This window comes from Chenopodium quinoa, unplaced genomic scaffold (genome assembly GCF_001683475.1).
Source record: "Chenopodium quinoa cultivar QQ74 unplaced genomic scaffold, ASM168347v1, whole genome shotgun sequence".
NCBI lineage: Eukaryota > Viridiplantae > Streptophyta > Magnoliopsida > Caryophyllales > Amaranthaceae > Chenopodium > Chenopodium quinoa.
In genome coordinates, this window is record NW_018744298.1 from 763,724 (window position 1) to 778,087 (window position 14,364).

At 39.1% G+C, this 14,364-nt stretch overlaps 1 long non-coding RNA gene across 2 annotated transcripts; it reads right to left on the reverse strand.

Annotated features, from left to right (window-relative positions):
- Positions 1-9,382: 9,382 nt before the first annotated feature.
- On the reverse strand, positions 9,383-12,370 carry LOC110695445. 2 transcript variants are annotated; one of them, XR_002506057.1, is made up of 5 exons: positions 12,054-12,370; positions 11,689-11,742; positions 10,855-10,919; positions 10,164-10,202; positions 9,383-9,694 (listed from the first exon to the last, which is right to left on the reverse strand). It is a non-coding gene; the product is annotated as an uncharacterized LOC110695445 (long non-coding RNA). The 2 variants fall into 2 exon arrangements; XR_002506056.1 differs by lacking the exon at positions 10,855-10,919.
- Between the last annotated feature and the right edge of the window lie 1,994 nt (positions 12,371-14,364).

Consider the following 14,364-nt stretch of genomic DNA (forward strand, 5'->3'; position numbering starts at 1 on the left):
CTGGGTAACTCCAAAGTTAACTCATAGTCACTCTCTCAAACTTAGTATGGAGCCTAAAAGGTATGAGTCGTCCGCCTGTTTTTAGCAAACAGGGGCTCTCAACCACTACTCCTGCTAGGTTAACAACCTATGAGTTAAAAGCCAACAAACATTGGCAAATAAAGTGGAACAACCGGTACCAACCGCTTGATACCTCTACTACTCAGTTACTTGGCGACTAGGTAACAATCATGTTTACTTGGTCAAACCACTTTCCTACTTGGTTAATTTTACAAATGATAGGACCGCCTGCCTAAAGGGGATCCAGTCTTTAAAATGGTTCGAATACCGACTGGATAAATGGCCGACTGATCGTCTAGCCTGGAAACAGACAACCAGTCGTCCAGGAGCATAGGCGGCGTGACTAACTATCCGTACCCGTCTGCAACTATCGGCCATGTAAAACAGTCGGTATAGTGTACAATTGGATATCAGAATATTCAATACTTAAACAAATTTGAAGCAAAACAAAAATATTCATTAAAAAGAAGCCGGTCATTAAAGACCGGCAAAATATTCAGAGCCCCGGCCCCCTGGCCGGGTAAATACAAACAAACGGCACGCAGGCCGTGGAAAGAAGACATAAAGCTTAAGAAGGGGGCAGATCTTCAATATCAGCAGCTGCCGCCTGGTCAGCACTCTTCTTGCTGGACTCGGCTTCAGCTGCATCCTTCTTTGATGCATTACCCCCAAGCGGCACAAGCGCCACTACCGACTGCTCCTCTTCCTTCAACGCCTCCTCCAACGCCTCTTCCTCAGCAGCCGCCAGGATCTCCTGATTATATCTATCAGAACACTGGCGGTACGTTTTTTCCCATGAGGCAAAGTCGGCATTGGGGAAGAGGCGGCCCCAAGTCATGCGCTGGATTTGAGCAGAGTCTTCCATCATCTCCCGGACCAGCTCTTTCTTTTCTTGCTCGGCCTTTTCCGAGAGCTCCTGAGTAAGACTCTTCTCCTGGGTCACCAGGCGTACCTTTACGCTCGCCAAGGATTTCTCCAAGGTTTCGTATGAGGACATCTTTTGGCGAAGAGGTCTCAGCTCGGCCTTGAGGTTGTTGATGGTCGCCTCCAGCTCGCTATTCCTCTTCTGGGCTGCCTCTAACTGAGCCCGGATAGCGGCGGTAGCCTGCGCCTGATAATAAAGAATATCAATGGTCAGAACTTCATTTTGGGCAATTTGAAACATTGCCTTATCAAAGTCAGAGGCGGCCATAGCTTTTGCAGCCTTTACCTCTTTGTTCTTCCGGTCAAGCGGCTTGCGAAGGCCGTTCACTCGGAGCAGGGCCTAAGTAAAAAGGGGAACAGGCGTCAGTTTCCAAACAAAAAGAAAACAGGCGTCCTGGAATTCAAATACTCAAAAATATGCTAAGTATACCTCAGCAAGGACCCCTGCAATCCCGTCTAGGTCAAGGGTGCCGACACCCCTGACCGCCTCCCTTTCAGCTGGAGGAACGGCCTTGATCATAGACTTGGCCACCTCGACCAAGTCAGGCTCCTGAGGGCCGGCTGCATCAAGCATAAACAAACGGATTAGACCTAGTAAAGAAGGGAGCAAGTCTAAAATTTACAAGGACAATTTCATACTTCTAGGTGGCCCAGCTGGAGTTTTAGAAGAAGTGGCCGGCTGTTTCTTAGCCGCCGCATGTTTCCTGGCAGAACCAGGAGAGCTCGCAACAGTCGTCCTCCGGGCCTTGGGGTCCGGCTGTTGGGAAGAAGAAGCTCTTGTAGCGCCCGTCTAAAAAAGAAGAAAAGAGTCAGTATATACATAAACACAACTCCAAAAAGAGGGTGAAAGGTTCGAAGCCCACCAAGGGTGCCCCCTTGTTGGGGGAGTCGGTTGAAGACTGTTGCATGATGGAGGCCCGCAACATGGCCGCCGCAGTCTTGGAGGCGGTAATTTTGCTCATGGCGTCCGCTGCAAAAACAAATAGCAAAGTTAATAAAAGTCATAACAAGAAATGCACGGAAAAGCAGAGTATTCGACAGGCCGGCTACCTCTTGAGCACCGACTGCTGAGGCCACAAGCGGCCAAAAAGTACTCGTCGTAGAGCCATTTGAAGCTCGGGACGCAGTGCAGGGGTACTTGCTCTCGTACCCCTGAAGTAGAGTTCACCTTCGACTCTACTTTGAAGAGTCCTTTATCTAGGATCTCTTTCTTAGCCTTGGGGGGAACACGCGGCATGCTGCGGCCGCCTGCAAGAAGGGGCGGATTCCTGTTCCACCTGTTGAAGCGCTTGTTCAGCTCTGTGTCTGAACTCTCAATGATAAGGAAGGTGCTCCTCCAGTCCTTCCATTTGTTTGCTTTACCTCTCGTCATGAGGTAGCCCCTGTGGCTCGTCAATTGATACCAGCCGGTACCGCCTGCCTTAAGGGTCCGGCTGAGGTAGTTCATGTGGGCGAAAGCCTCGAAGCTCGGCTCCACCCCGTGCAGTTCGCACCCGGCCACATAGCCGAGTACGTTGACCCAGGAGTTCGGGGCTAACTGCCATAACCCCAACTCATACCCATCCAAGATCCGCTGAACAGCCGGATGTAGTGGGAAGCGCAGCCCAGCCTTGATGGCTGCCTCGTAGCAGCCAAAGCAGGCGCCATCATAACTGGTACCAGCCAGCCAGACGACTGTGTCTTCTGGATCCGGCACGAACACTAAAAAGCCGGGGCCCATTGTGTGGTTTGCGATAAAGCTCTCCACTTTCTCTTGCATGGCCGTGATCCGGCCCCGAGGTACCGTGCAGTAGTAGGGGGTATTTTGCTCTCGGTGAGAGGCGGATGGCTCCGCCCAATCGTCCCCCTTCTCAACTGCGTGAGAAAGTCTCGCCTCTTGTAGGCGACTGTTTTTCTCTTCTGTGTCCAGGGAAGCATGGCCAGAAGAGCTAGACTCGGAATCGTCCTCTGACGAGTCCGAAGAGGACGACTCCTCCCCTCTCCCGGAGGGGCCCGCCTCCTCTCCTGTAAAATGGGAAGGGGTCACTTTGACTCCTCCCTCAGAACTGCCGGCTTTCAAGCCGCTTTGTTTCACTTCCACATCTGGCGCCTGGTCAGATGTTTCACTAATCGACACTCTGTGGGAGGAGCCGTCTGAGTTTGAGATCCTGGCAGTCTTTTTTGTTCTGACCATCATGCTCTGCATAGACACATATACAGTCGGACTTTGTATAAAGGGCAAAGATGGGTCCAGAAAAGGGCAGGCGGCACTCCTAGTCCTAGATTCAGCCGTCCCCGGTGACCGGCTGATCAATAACCTAGGTCGTGTCGTGTGCTTCCGTGGTGCCATTTCAAAAAAGAATAAAGTAAAGAGAAAATTAAGAGTAAGAGAACCGACGGTTACCTGAACGAGTGACGATTGATGAAGTTCTGAAAATCCTTTGTAGTCGGCTTGTCAAAGCAGGCGGTAGGCAGAAACGGTCCAAAATGTCAGAGCAAGTTCAGGGGTCCGAATGTTCTCTCACAAAGTTTTCAAGTGTGAAAATGACCGAAGTCAACACTCCTTTATATAGGCGAAGTGAGAAGGCGAAGGGTCACTTCCAGAATTCAAAATTTTGGCGGGAGAATCTCTCGGCCTCTCGCCGAGTGACACCTGTAGCAGGCCGTCGCCTGTTACAGGGCGATACCTGTCACAGATAACACGTGACCAGTCACGTGCCACCTGTGAGGGGCAAATGATTAGGGGATTTTTCCCCACCAGTCACCATCTGACAAGTGGACCAATCAGGTTCCGCCATGTGTCCGTCACATGGGTCAATAGGAGCCTGCCACGTGTCAAGCAATGATCCGTCCACCATGGACCAATTACGACACGACACGTGTCCTTCTCATGACACCTGGGATAACCGGTCACCTAGGCCCAACTTTCGAGGGAAGCCCAATCAGCCCAAGGTTAACCTAAACCTAGATTGGCACCGTTTCCCGAGGTTATAAATACCTCCCTTAATCCTCATTAAGGGAGATAACATGCTAACACGCAGATTACACACATTAAACACTCTCACCTAGAGAGACCCAATCACTTTAATTTCCGCATTAATTACTCCTTAATCAAGTACTAACTTGACCGTTGGAGGCGGAGCTCCCACCACCAGGAGTCTCCGTTGTTTTGCAGGTACAGGCGTCCGGTTCCAGTCTCGGAATTGTAACTCTCCCGCAGGACATCAGAAAACCCCGAAACAGGAAGCATGTAATTATGTGACTAGAAATAAGTGAGATTGTTTGATTGAACATTGAACCTATTCAAGCAAGAATTGTGTTCTATTATTTTCTTTGGGAATGAAATTCTTTTCTAAGTCTTTTCCTTTACAGGATGCCGATCTTTCCTAGCAAACACTCTCAAATTGGTACTCTAATTAAGAAAGAAAATGAACATCTTTTTGACTATGTCAAGAAAATTCGATTCTACTGTTCTCATATGAGCGATGTCCAAGGAGACAAGCTTTATGACCTTCCTGATCGTGTTTCAGTTATGATCATTCACTGTTTTCCAGATGAACCCCCATATCTTGCTGTCAAAGAAAAGTTATCTGATTTTTACTTACCCGTGGACATCCCAAATTACTCCAAATACAAAGATTACTATGGACAGTAGTATCCTGATAATAGATACTTGATTTCTTTTCTCGTTAGAGTTGAGAAATATCATTGCGAGCGCTTACACATTCCATATCCGAATTACTACTATGATAATCAAGCAGGGAATGACTCCCCTTCCACTAGTCATCAATCAGGAAATTCTTCTCCCACACAGGGTAATCAAGTAGGATCATATGGAGGGCAGGAGGAAGGAGAGCTAATGGATGAGAGTAACCATACTGTTGATAGTTCTATTATGGAGATTCCAAATCCAAATCCACCCCCAACTCCAATTATAATTGATATTAAGATGAAGAGTTCATTCAAGTAGAGCAAAATCCAGAGACACCTGAACCAATGGAGGAAGAAGATGATCCTGAATTCGATCCTGGAAGCTACAAACAATCGAAGGACAATGTTCGAAAGGACTAGATCTTTGTAGTTTCATTTCTCTTAGGATTATTAGTTTCATTTCCGCATTTTAATTATTTCAGTTTCAGTAAAGTAATAAGTGGCATGTCCACAGTGAGTCAACAAACCTATTGAGCGGCGTAGGTTATTCGAACTCATTTCATTTCAATTTTCCATTCATTTTCTTACTCAGCAATAAAATTCTATTCATTTCCTTGTCAAATAATTTAGTTTAATGTCAAATAATTCATTTTGTTTCCAAATCATTCATTTTGTATCACTACTCCAATAAGCCATTTCTTACCCAAATATATTCCAATAATTCATTGATTTAAAGTCTCTGATCATCAATTTTCAAGCGCTGGTCACTGGTTTTGTTTGCATCGGAAATCATTTTAATTGAAAGGAAATTTGTTGATTTATGGTGTAATTTTGCTTTCGGTGTTTGAATTTGCGTTCGCTTCAATGGTGTTGCAGAGTACAAAGTCGGAGGAGGGTACGAAGCAGATGGAGTTGTTTTTGTTGCTGCCGCCTACACCATTGCTGCTGCCTTGTGGTTTTTCCTGCTGTTGTTGATGTTGATTTGGATTCCCAGTTAAAGCCTTCTTTACCAATTCACAAACCAAACACAAAACCCCCCCTTAAAATTAAATTAAATCAAAAATTGATTGTAGATTAATTCACAAATTATACAAATGAATAAAAATTAAATGAGAAAGAAAGTAAAAAAACAAAAATGATGGAAAAATTAGAGTATGAGGAGAGAGAAAGTAGTATTACACCATGAGATTCAATAATGGAGGAAAAACAAAGAACAAAGAAATGAAAAGGGGGCACCGAAAATGGAGGGTGAGGAGTTGGGCTGGTGGAGAGAGGAGGTGGGGTTTTATTTTTATTTTTTTAAAAAAAATTATTTACTTTAAATTATTATATGGTTCAAAAATTAAAAAAAATAAAATTATTTAGGGAAATTCTACATAGTGACCCTCGAGATCCACACTTTCTATTTGGTGGAAAAAAAACCATAGTTTCTAGTGGCACTAAAGATTTGCAAAGCTTTATGTAGTGACCTTATTTCATTAAATTGGGCTTAACCAACGAATTATGGCTAACTTTTTAACTCAATATAGCAAATTTACTAACCTACCCTTAATGTTTTTTAAAAAAAACTTTTTTTTTTTTTTTTTTTTTTTTTTGTTTTCATTTTTCCCCTTCCTTCTTCTTCTTCCCTTTTCCCCTCCATAACTTCAGGCCACCTCCCCTCCCTCCTGCCCTTCCTTTTCCAGCTAAACGGCCACTTCCTCTCTCCCTGCCCAACATTCATTTCCGGCAGCAACCCAGAAGCCCAATCAGCCACAATGCACTACCATCAGCAGCGAAGTAGTGCGACCACCTCCCTGCGCGACCACCGTACCACGAGACCACCTCCCCGTGCGAGCCACCAGATCGCTCCCACCAATTAACCACAATTCACCACCATCAACAACACCTTTGTGCGACCCACCAGATCGCGCAACCACTGTACCACGCGAGCCACCAGATGCTTCCCTTTCATGCACTTTTTTGGTTTCCGGCAAACCCACCACCTTCCTTTCCCTTTCCGATTTTTGGCCACCCTACCCAAAAACCTTTTCTACTCAAAATTTCCCCAAGAAACCCCAACCACCCTACCCTCGAAACCCTTATCGTCGCCGGTGTTGGGTTATGGGCAATGTCGGGGCTAAAATTGCAAATTATTTATGGGTCCTATTCAACTTTTTAAAATGGGGCCTTCTACTCGATAAATTTAATACCCAATTTTTATTTGATAAAAAATTTCATTACATCAGAAAATTCGAAAATTAATTTTGGGAGATGAAAAGATTTGAATAATTGAAGAAAATGAAGATAATAATAGAAAGTAAATAAAAAAATGTGGAAAACAATAATTTTAACAGTTAGATGTGAAATTAATTTTGGAAGATATAAAGTTTTTTTCTTGGAATTAGAATGATAGATTGAAAAAAATTTGGGAGGAAAAATATTTGGAAAGAGGAAAGATCTGATTAAGGGTTTGGGCGGAGGTTTCTAGAGGAATTCATTCAATGTATTTGTATGCAATCTTACATATGCCAGCTGTCCACTTCATTTCCCAAAAAATTAAAAAGTTGTATGCCCAAAGGCTTGAACCTGATCAGCATACTTGCTCTAACCACTACTCCAACTGCAATTTCATGATATTATACCAAACTTAATCACATATATCTAGATTTTGGGGCCCCTCAAATTTGGGGGCCCTGTTCCGTCGACCACCTCGCTCCGGCCCAGAACCGCCACTGGTTATGGGGTAGGTTTGAGTTGATTTTGGGGAGTGGCAGGGGAATGGGAGGTGCGGCGAGCTAAGTGGCTGGAAGTTTGAAGGGGAGTGGCAGGGAATGTGATTGGTGGCTGCGGACGGAGGAGAGAGAAAGAGTAGTTGAGGTGGCGGTGGCAGTTGGGTGGTGGACCGGTGGTAGTGAGTCAATAAGGGTTTGGGTTAGATTATTTAAGGGGTTAACAAAATGAGCCCAAAACCATAAATGGGTAACCATTTAGTAAAAAAGAAAATAGAAAGTGTGGATCTTGAGGGCCATCAGGTAGAATTTCCCAATTATTTAGGCATTAAGTAAGGGCATTTTAGGAATTTCAGTTTTTTATTTACAAAAAAACATTAACCATGGTTAAGCATTTACTAAATTGTTTCATTAAGGTTACCATTGAATAATTATAGCTAATTAAACTTTACCTAGAATAACAATAATTTTTACAATTTACCACTGAGAAAATTAAAAAATGTAGTGTTACGCTGTTACCAAAGAGAATTTCCCAAACAATAAACACGTCAGTAACTTTAAGACAAATAATAATATAAAACAAAATTATATTACAACAACAAAGGAAATGAAATTGATTAGGCCCAAACCCTCAATCAATTCTACCTTTAACGCCTTGGTTTAGTATAGAATTTCAGGTAATGTAGGGATTCCTTGGAGTGCGTAGAGGAAGAATGATGAAATTACGAGGACAATGTTTAATTCTTAAGTATGAGGGAGAGGAATGAGGAGAGAAAAGTATGTATGTTGGTGCTCGAAACTCACAAATGAGCCCCATATTTATAGCAAAAATGAAGAATGAAGTCCGGAACCCTAGAAATGAGGCGCCGCTGGAAAACAAATGTATCACATGTATATCGTGTCACGGTGCATGTACCGTGGCGCAATACTTATACCGTCAACGATACCAAATTTTATCTTTTTTGAAAGAAGAAAACGCGTTAAAAGATGAAACCCAGGAATTAAATGCACCGTGTCACGGTAAGTACCATGGCGCGGTACACTGTACGTGTGTCACGGTACACGTGCCATGACACGTTACTTCTCCAGTTTTGTAAAATGTCATTTAATTAAAATATTATCTGATTTTCACAAAATATATGATAACTAGACGTCGTTTTTGTCATTCCAGACTAATTTTAGGTTTAGGGTTTTGTGATTTTATCACTTGGGAATAATTAAGGAAATGGGTTAAAAAGGGTTCGGGCTAGAAATAAGGTTTAGACAAGGATTTGATCTGAATAAATGTTTGGTCTAAATATGGGTCGTTTATGAAAATGTGTAGGGTTAAGAATATGGTTTTAAGCACTCCGCAGATTCAACAATACGTAACTTGACCAATAATGGCGATGAAAGGTTGTTCATCATCATATCATGTTTGAATTTGGAGAGACATTTTTAGGTGTCTACACTTTCACTTTAAAGTATGTGCTTATGCTCTAAAGTTTATACATATGTTCTAAACATGAAATATGCTTATGTTCTACATTCTATTATTATGTTCGTTCTGAGCTAAAAGTTATGTTCTAAAATATGTGTTCTAAGTTCTACACTAGATCCTTATGTTCTAAATTATATAGTTATGTTCTAAAGTGCATGCTCTAAGCTACAAGCTTATATTCTAAAGTACATGTTTTAAACTATATGTATACGTCCTAAATTAGGTAATTATGTTTTAAACTATATGTCACTTTAACAAAATATGCCTTTTATAGCGGTTCAAAATGCTTTTTATAGCGGTTTTTAGATCGCTATTAATGGCTCCGCTGTAAAATGATTATGACACTTTTAACAGCGGGTCATAAAACCGCTAAAAAATGTACTTTTAATGCAGTTCAAATTATTAAATTATAGCATATTAAAACCGCTGTTAAAGATGTGCTATAAATGTTATTTGCCGCCAATTTTTTTTTTCTTATTGTGATTTAATTTAATTTTATTAAAAAAAAATTATAATTCTATTATGGCCTAAACCAACATATTTCATTAAATACAGTAAATTAAATTATAAATTGTTTGCTGAAAATTGAATTTTTTCATTAATCTCCAAACTCTTACAAAATTAGTTTCACAATGTCACCATAATAGAACAAATAATGAAATATATACAAGTATAAAGTGTTCTCTAAGAAAAAAAAATAATTTATAACTACATTATGTAAGTATATTTGTAGTTCCTTCATTATAGATACATTTGTTGGACTACAAGGCACACCCACTGGCGACTTTGCTTCAACCTAACTGTAGTTGCCCAGGGAACAAACTCAAAACCATGATGCTCTCTTCAGACAAAAACAAGTGAGGATGAAAGGGTGTAAGCACACCAATATCTGATAAATAAAAAAAGGTTTAATCACAAATCAAAATTAGTAGATAGGTAAGTAGAATAGCATTTGAAACTACAACCTGAATCACTCGACAACATCTTCTCATATATATCCCAAACACCATAAATAATATGTCCACTATAGCATTATAACCCACACAATCTTTTAACTATTTAAATCCATATCCAAATTCATAAATAATCTGTCCACTATACTCACCAAAAATCTACTCTTTCCACCTAGATATTAAAATCATATCCAAATTCACTAACCTTTGAAAAAACATAAGATGTTATAATGCCCACAAAGAATAGGGAGTCAAATATAATGCAAATACCCTTGCGTAGTAAGATTCTTAGACATGAAGGGAAAAAAAAAAGAGTACATTCAAAATTTTTCTAACAAACTTATAATTTCAAAGTCTGCAAATGAAAATTTATAAAGAAGTTGAATAATAAATAAAGATTATTACCTTGGATCTTCTAAAGTTAGACTCAACCAACTCATCAACCTGAAAGAGACAAGAGATGAGTAAAAAAAAGTATGTTAGCATGGCCAATTCTCACAATTTGGTGTTCTTTTCACTCGCCGAATAGCACAAACAAAAGCACACACTCCAAATAGCATCACACATGTTGCTACAAATGAGAAAAATCAAACACCTGAAGTCTAACAACCTTTAAAAGGCCCAATCGCATCGTGCAATTTCCAATTGTATCAACCAAATACACATTCACAAGACATAAAATCCAAATACACACTAAAAAAATATGTGGAGTTGGTTTACATCAAGTGTCAGAATATTTGTAAATCTCACTTGCGTAGTGGCTTCTTTCTTTGTTATGGACCAAAATCTTAAGAATTCATGTTATCCATGAGCAACTACCCTTGCTCATTGTCACTATAAGAATGCACCAATAAGACCAAAAGCAACATCGAAGCACGCAGACAAACCTTGAATCAAATATCAACAAATTCATAAGATAAAACCAACTAGCATATAGATTATTCATATGAAACTAATATTTCTAGAGATATTACTTCTCTGACATGATACAAATAAAGAACCCATTTAATAATAAAAATATATATACAATTGACTGCTTAATTCATAAGGCATTAATTAAGGATATGAAGTGCTTCTATAAGCAATATTTACTCACAAGGAAGCACAACTCATCATCCAGCCACTTGACGAATATCACAACGTCGTCTATACTTCAGCACACTGCACTAATAACTTCTTGTATCAATGAAGTATTCTCCTTGAGTCTCAACATATGTCTTAATCTATACAATATATAAACTATAGATGTCTGGATGTTTATAATAAATTCATATTAGAAATTAGTCTATAAATCAACAAATACTAAAAGAAAGTATCTACATGTTCTAGCAGCAACACAGCTCTCACCAGCAGCAAATCTCAGATAACAATACAAGTAGAATCCCCATTTTGATCATCGTCACTTTCAACAATACAACACTCCTTGACATTAGTTAGACAAGAAGAATTTGAGGTACTTATTGCCAGCCCCTCAGATTGTAGTATCATCCATAAGAAAAGGACCCATTATTTACTATCATATTCAAGTCAAGATAAAGAATGGGTAAATTCAAGTTTCTCTCTAAGATAAATCTGTGAATATATCTCCTCTCACAACTTAATCATTTTCTTTTATTTTTTTAAATGATAAAAGTAAAATAATAAAGTGGCACAGAAATCAATGCATAAAGTTGTGAGAGGAGATAAACTGGAATGTTAATCTATGAGATTAACTGCGGCTCTCTAAGAAAGAATTCATGAAAATATCAGACACCCCAGTTCTACCATCATCCTTTATACCATCTTCGTAATACACTCTTCTTTTCACTTCATAGTCACTAAAATACTTATCGTAATTATCTACATAGGCCATCTAAAGTCAACTAACACAAAGAGGACATCAATTCATTATTATATGCGAGCTGTATACTAAATAAAAAACATGATTTACCTCATAAAAGTCAATTTGCAGATTTCTAAATGTAGTAGACATTGCTCGCTCCATCTACATGTTAAAGTATATATCAAGATTTGCCTCATAATTTAAATAAATACAAAATTGAAAAATTATGACTATAAGAATTGACCCAAAAACAAAAATTATACAAAAACCTAATTAGTAACTACGAAAACCATTGATAATTTAAGAAAAAAAAAAAAACAACCCTAATACAAATCAAGAGTATAAATCTAACCAAAATTCCAAAACAAAAAAAAAAAAACAATTAAAACAACGCCAACTATAATTTAGCACTAATTAATCTATAAAACTCATGAATCAAAAGCAAAAATAAGCGTTTTTGGTGAGAAACAAACCTTAAAATTGAAGACTCATGAATGTCGTCACCATGAACTTAAATACAACTAGAACAACCAAAAGATTCATCTTTCTCAACAGCGAGTTGCAAATTACCGGCAGAAATCAGCGGTTTTAGGTTCTGAAAATTAGGGGTATGAGTGTCTCTTTGAATAGTCCTTAATTTGCAGAGAATAGAGAAGGGAATTGGGGTTTGTAATGCGTGGGAAGAGGAAAGTGAATAGGAATTAGGCGGTTCTTATTTCTAATCTGATTACTTTTGTCAACGGTTGTCTAAAAACCACTATATAAGTAAGCTTTTAATAGCGTTTAAATAAAAACCGCTATTATATGTTATTAATGACTTAATTTATAGCGAAAGAAGAAAATCGCTATAAAAAAAACTGTTGTAAAATGTAATTTTTGGCATAGTGTGTTCAAAGCTATTATTTATGTTATACTTTATAAGCTCAATTATCAACTATATGCTTGTGTTTTAAACTCCATGTTTATTTTATAAAATGCATGTTTTAAATGCTACAAGCTTATATTCTAAAGTACAAGAACTATATGTTTATGTTCTAAATTATTTATACACTTATGTTTTGTTTTTTTTTTTCTTCTCATTTTAGGGAGTTTTTCTATGTTGACAACATGGTGACGATGATTAGGAGAGATGATTTGGATAGTCTCACAGAAAATAATCACATGTTGAACAATATTGTTGATGCTTAAGTTTTCATATTAAATTTTGAAAACAAAAGGCGGTGTGTTATAAAATAAACAGTTATTTCACCAAATACCCCTAAGTAATTTGGTTATTCATGATACACCCATGAAACTTTTGAAATACACCATATACCCTCCAGTTTCTGTACATTGTCATGAAATGCCCTTTTAGTTAACAGACGTCAACCTTTCGTTAAGCTAATTTTACCATTTTACCCTGTACCCTAACTTTATTAAATTATTTCACCAAATACCCAAAAATTCAAACAAAAAAAATAGCCGTTGGAATTATGAAGTGTTATAACGGCTTGTTATTGAATATAAATATGCACATGTAACTAGGGGTGAGCAAAGACCCAGGGTACCCGGTACCGGTTAGGACCCGCCGGGTCCGAACCCGGAACTGGTCTCACCGGTTCCGGGACCGGGTCCAAAATGTCGGATCCGGTTATAACCTGTTCCGAGACTGGATCCTAAAAATTTGGACCCGGTACCCACTGAGTACCGATTCAGTTATAAATTTTTTTAAAAAAATAGCCCATATATATACTGATATACACTTATACAACATGCTAAATTGCTAACCCTAAAATAAAAACAGCCTACAACCGCCCCTTTCTTCCTTTATCCTCTCTACTTTCTCTCTGCTTTTCCGGTTTTCCCCTCTTCATTAGATCCACTTCTCCCCTCTTCCCCTTCCCTTCATCTTCTTCCCTCTTTCACTTTCTTCTTCCACCTTCTTTCTGTTAGAAATCGCTGCTTTATATCAATCTTAGAACCCTAAAATTGCAGAAGCCTATCACGATTTGCTGGAGGAGCGACTACCAGAGACCACCTACAGTCGACACCGGCGACTGAACATGCTGCTTCATTCAATTTCTCGAGCACTAGCGCACCATCAAACGATTTAGACCCAACAAATTGATTCGGTCATTGATAATGAAAGGTTCGTTGTTGAAATGGAGGTCGAGTATGAAGAATGCATAATATTCTATAATTAATTATTAATTCGAAATTTAAGGGTTTATCAATTCAAAATTTTGCATGTAAAAATTTTAGGGTTTATTAATTCCAAATTATGTAGTTATGTAGATTATTAAAAATCTATTTGGTGGGTATGACATTGTAATTCTACAATTATGATTCCGGGTATGAAATTTAATGTGTATATATGGTTCGCTATTGTCTTGAATTGGCTAATTTTGGTTCAACTTTGTTATTAGTTGAGTGTATATTGAAAATTAGTGGAGTATTCTGGGATTTTGAGCATTAATATGTTTAGGTTTGATTTTGTTTTTTTTTGTTTTGTTTGAGGGACAACGTTGATTTTTTTTTTACTTTGTATAAGCCAACCGGGTACCCGGTTCTGGACTCGGTTCCTACCAGTTCCGAGTCTGAAAATTAAGGACCCGGTACTAACCGGTTCCGGATCCGGTTCCAAAATCTTGGACCCGGTACTAACCGGTTCCGGGACCGGGTCTTTAGTTTTACACCGGGTACCCGGTAGTGCTCACCCCTATATGTAACCTCTCCCTTGACTTGCTACCCTCTCACTTCTCAAACTTCAAACTCCAAATAATCATGTCTTCTTGTTCTAAAACA